The sequence below is a fragment of the Cupressus sempervirens genome, chromosome 7, assembly GCF_028749045.1.
Source record: "Cupressus sempervirens isolate cs-2001-9-10 chromosome 7, ASM2874904v1, whole genome shotgun sequence".
NCBI lineage: Eukaryota > Viridiplantae > Streptophyta > Pinopsida > Cupressales > Cupressaceae > Cupressus > Cupressus sempervirens.
In genome coordinates, this window is record NC_143124.1 from 406128168 (window position 1) to 406134167 (window position 6000).

Consider the following 6000-nt stretch of genomic DNA (forward strand, 5'->3'; position numbering starts at 1 on the left):
TGTAATGATGTAGTGATCTTGTTCTTCGACTATCTAAAGGATACCCTACATGAACCTACTAAATCAAATGTCTATCTAAACCAACATCTTTTAGTAGAATATAATGGACTATCCTCAACCTTAAGTTTACCAAGCAAAGGTGTAATCATGTGTATCAAGGTTGAGGTAAAGGAACCATCTAAATCACTATCACTATCATCACTATCAATTTCCACAACGTATGAAGTATGAAGAGGATTAGAGGATAATCTAGGTGAACATTCCTCTCTATGAATATCTGATGAGTCTTTGGATCCATAAGCATATATGACTTAGCACTTTCTTCATATCCAATGAATTTATAAGGCCTTAGTGGTGGTGCCTTGCATTTCTTTGAAGATATGTGTGCTCATGTTGGACAACCAAATACTCTAAAGTGTTTCACAGTCAATTTTTATCCACACCATGCCTCAAAAGGAGTCATGCCATCTAAAACATTATAAGAAGATCTATTAAAGACGCGGTTGACACTAATTATAGCTTTTACCTCAAGTTATGAATCAAGAGAATTGGATTGAATCATATAGCTTGTCATTAACTAAAGAGTTCTAATCCTCATTGTTGCAATGGTTGTCTATTATTGACTAAATGCTACTAGTATCTATAGGTCAATAGCCTCAAGTTCAAAAAAGTCTAAAAGTCTTGAGTTCACATATCTATTTTCATTATCCATATGAAGAAACTTGATGGCTTTACTTGATTTCTTCTTAATATGACTCTTGAATACTAGAAACTTATCCAACATGTCATTCTTGTGCTTAAGACACTAAACCCATGGGTAGCATGAAAAGTCATCAATAAAACTAATAACATAGCAATCCTTTCTTATTGATGTCACTAGAAATGGGTCAACTAGAACACTATGAACCAACCCAAGAACAATTAATTCTCTCCAAGACTTCCCTTATCTTCTACATGCATATCTATTAAACAAGATGAACATCAACCCTTATTTTTATTATATTTTAGGTAAACCTTTGACCATATGTTTGCGCTAAGTTGATAAAGATAGAAGAAAGAAACATGTTCATACTACACATGCCATAGTTCATACTACACATGCCATAGTTTATTGTGATTATGAATGTGTCAACAAGGCATGTGAAGGAGACTTAGGCAGAAAGTGTGAGAAAAAATAAAGCCTTGTATCATGATTAACTTTATCCTCTACAACCAATGAATTATCCTAAAGATTTTGTACCATTACTATATCATAAAGGAACTCAACTTTAATTTATTTCTACCTTCATACTATGTGATTTGGTAAATTGAAAGGAGATTGGTGCTAAGGTTAGGACTATAGAGAACATCTTTGAACTCTTCATTTTCCATCTCAACTTGTCCTTTTCCTACAACTTCCACTTGTGTATCATTCCCTACAAATATGTGAGATACCTTAGATGTCTCCAATGAAGGCAATTGTCTCTTTGAAGAATCCATGTGATGTGTGGCACCCAAGTCAAGAATCCATTCCCTTGAAGAACTTGAAATTTCCATTAACTATTTCCCTTTTCCCTTTAAAGTGGATGCAAATGAATCCTTGGAAGCATTTGGTACATTGATTTTGTTCTTCCTAAGTAGTTTTTCCAAATAATCAATTCTCTTAGTCTTGGAATGATGCTCATTATGATTTTCTTTATTGCCATATGCACAAAAGAGTTTATCCTTCTTTTCTTTCTTCCCCTTCTTGTTGGAAGAAGAATTGCCTTCGTGTGAGGAGGAAGATTGTTGTGTCTTTGATTGTGATTTTGGCTTTTACTTCTTTTTCTTCTTGTTGAAACTTTTGTCACCTTGATTTCTTTCATTCGCATATTAGCCACCAACATGTTAGACTTTGAAGACTTGAGAATAATCATATCCATCAACTTGGATTATTTCATCAACAACATTTTTTAAAATGCCTCAAATGGAGTCTTAGTGAAGGCACTTCCCATGGCCAACTTGTAAGTATTGTAACTCGAAACAAAAGATGCATATTCTAAAGTTAGCCTCTTTAAGATTCAATTAATCACTCTATCGTCCTTCATGGGATTGCCACAGTCCTTAGGTAGTGCTCTTTAACTCATTGTCTTAATTGGCATAGTCTTGAATTATGTCATATTTCTTAGGATCCAACAGAATTATATCATGCTTAATTTGGAACCCCTTTCCATTATCCATCTTACCATACAAATTTTCAATCTTTTCCCAAGCACCCTTGCCATCTTTAAAGTTGGAAATGTGGAAGAAGAGATCTCTACAAACACAACACCTAATAATTCCTAAAGTCATGTTGTCTTTAATTTTCCAATCTTCTTGTGCATCAGAATTGGTGGGTTTTGTAATTGTACCATCAATGTATTGTTTTAAACCATTTTCCATTTATATACTCCATACAATATATTTCTATGTAAAATAATTTTGTGAGGTTAAAAGTGGATTTTTATGTGACCACATGATTTACTCAATCAAAGAACCCCCCAAAAGTGATGCTTATGGCACTTTATATATAGTGTGTTTACATTTTCCACTAGCAAAATTGGGCCAAACTAGACTTTTAATTTTGATGATTACAACCACATCAATGAGGCCAAAAGAGATGTAAATCAATATTGCTCATAATGAAATCAAATTCCAAGCATTACAATGATCATACAAGCTCAAAAAAGGTCCTATATTTGAAAGTGATATTTTTCCCAAATAAGGACCTATAATTTGATATCTAAAATCTGAAAAGTGCTAGAAAAAAGTGTTCACTTAAAAAAAAAAAAAAAAAGCCTAAAAATACATTTGGATGAGCTCAAACGAAGCCTCTAAAATTGCAGAGTCAAGAATTGATCAGTTGCAGTCTCTAGAAATCTATGATTTTTACTAAACCAGAAACAAACTACACCACTAAAATATTTAAAAGATTTCACCCAAAATAAAAATATTGCGCAGAAGTAGTTAAAATGAGCAGTTTAGAGCCTTCCAAATTTAGACTTCACACCTAAAACCAAATATGATCAAGGCTGTTGATTTCCCAACTTAGTGATGTCATCAACTCTATATGATTGAGATTGACAATTAAGCGGTAATTGTAGCAATTCAAAATGGTCCAGAAGTGATTGTTAATTATAGCTCAAATTTAGCAGGTCTAACACTGATGTAGGCATGAAATTAAATTTGATGTTTTTGAAGTCGTCAGAATAAACAATAAAAATGGCCTGGATGACACTTTAACAGGTGCCAAATGTAACACTCCAAGACTCTCCAAAAACCAAAATTTGGGTCAAGCTTGGATGAGCGCCTTGTTGGCAAGGAAGCCAAGGCACAAATGGTAGCTCCAGTCTCGTCGCCAATGCTTGATGATCAAATCTCTTGTGGTATTGCAACAGTGTGGATCTGTAGATCTGAGGTCACAGATAGTACTCGGGCCTCAGACGACTTCTTTTCTTGCTCGATGCTCGGTGGATTGGATTGCTTGAATGGACCCGTTGCGTATGAATCACCGATTGGGATGTCCTACAAGATGGACCCGTTGTGTGACACAAATGACTAGCATGGCCCTCGGGGGTAATCAACCTCACCCAATTTGTCATGTGGCAGAGATCAGGCTTTGTGTGGCTTGGAAATGTTGTGGGTCTATAGATGGTGTTGCACTAAACACTTTGAGTTATATCAGATCTTCCTAATTCTCAAGCAGGCCCGGGTCCAAGCTGGATCAGATCACGCAGTGCTTATGAATGTCAAAAGGCATATCTATTGGGGATAGGTAGTGGCTACGGGGTAACTTATATGCACCCTTAGCCAATGTTAAATAGTTAAAGTCTTTAATATTTTCTTTGAATAGTGGTGCATATATGTTGCACGGTAGATGGTGTCTTCATTACTGACCCTTGACCCCTCTACAAGTACGATGGTGTATGAGGAGTGGTCATCGATCAAGGGACCACTTTCCCATTTTTCTTATATATATATGCTTTTAACCTTTAAAAGGTCCCTCCCTCCCCCTAATGATTATGTGGTCGATCTTTTATTCGGGAAATAACATTAATGGTAAGGGTACATTTGATATATATTATTCTCTTGTGTTGAGTATGTTTTACTCCTTCTATGATCACGTGATTTGTACTAGGTATTTTGTTTTAGGTTTTTAATTTATATATATATATGGGCTTTTCAGGTTAGGAGCATTTCTTTATTGTTATTTCTTATGAAGCATGATATCTGATTATTTTATTGACTGTATTACTAGGAGTCATATTTCACTTTTCTCATACAAACTCTAGAGAAATAAAATGTGCATCTACAACATGTTTTCTCTCATAATATATTTATACCTTTCTATCTATTGATTCATTCTATCTACCTAATTTTTTTATGATAGTTCTTGGTGTAGAAGAGGTATAATGTTAATTGATAGTACATTATAAATGACTAATTTATGAAATTATATAGATCATTAGAAGGCAACATCAACATTAACCTAAGTGATAAAAAAAAATAATTACTATATAATTGTTTGGTTCATCTTCCTTATCAATAATAAGTTTAAATGAGGTTTCTCCTTGAATGGAAACATAGCGCAATTTCTTGAATGAAACTCTTACTTGTATTGGTTATTAATTCAAATGAATACATACATAGAACACATATGCACCACTTAAGCTTCAACAAAAATAGCCATTGTAATGAATCTCTTACACACAAGTAATCTATGAAACCATATCTATGGTTTTGATTCATAAATCGACATAAGGAGAAATTCTTCATTTATATAATCACTACTTTGTCATCATAGTAATGGCTATCCCTTTTACATGACACTCTTTCTTTCCTTCATTTAAAACCATGATGATGAAACAATCCTTTTGTTACAATGCAGACTATATGCATAACATTGAAATTTACAATGCAACTATCTATGCCCATATTTCAGCTTCTTCATTCTTCTTCATATATATTTATAATAATTAAACATTTCATATTGTAAAGTTTAAAAATTGTATTTTGAAATTTGAAAAAATGAAAATTATTAGAAGAAATGAAAGGAAAAATAAGTTTAAGACATAGTATAATATAGAAATTGATATTTATTTCAATGAATAAGGCACGAGCCTATAATACAATGGTAAATTGTGAAACTCTTATTTGGGAGGTCCTAGTTTCAAATTAGAAGATGCAAATAAAGTTTATGATAAAATATGTTAGGACATGAAGAAATTAAAATGTGGAGATAAGACAAATTATTAAAGTTTCTAACTTATTTTAAATGTCAAATTTTTTATTCCCCTTCTACATATCTTGACATAGCACTACCTCTTTTTGGAATGGAAAATGGGGGTGCATATTCCTATTATGTGTTTGGTTCAACATTATTTGTTGGAGAATTCATGGACCCAAAAAATTAATTTTTCTAAAATAAATAAAACTAGAATAGAAATATGTATTCTAATTCAACCTATTTAAGTGAAATTGTAAAAACTCATTTCATTTCCAATTTCAATTTGAAATTCAAAATTTTAAGAAAACAAAACAAAGTGTCTTTAAAACAAAGAAAAAAAAGTGTCTTTAAAATCACTCTATTTTGGTACATTTCAAGGAGTCAAAGGACACATGTTTACTTGTACAGTTCACTCCACCTATTGTGGTCTAATGCAGTACATGTTTCTTAAAATAAAAAGACTTGGAAAACATCTCGTACACTTTTTTTATATTATTTAAAAAGAGTTGATAAAAGTATCGTTTCAATGGCTTAGTGAAATCCTCGAAATGACTAAAACAATCAATCAAGAAGAAACATATGAAAATGTTCTAGGGCCTCAAAAATCTTCATATCTTACTTCCTCCACACTCATTGTGTTGTGTTGTAAGATCATTGGCTAGGGCATTTCATTTTTCTGTACTCCATACTATTCATTGCTTGTCTTCGTCCTCTAGAAACAAGACTTATTTGATTCAAATAAATAATGATTTACAGTTTGGAGTCTAGTATTAGCT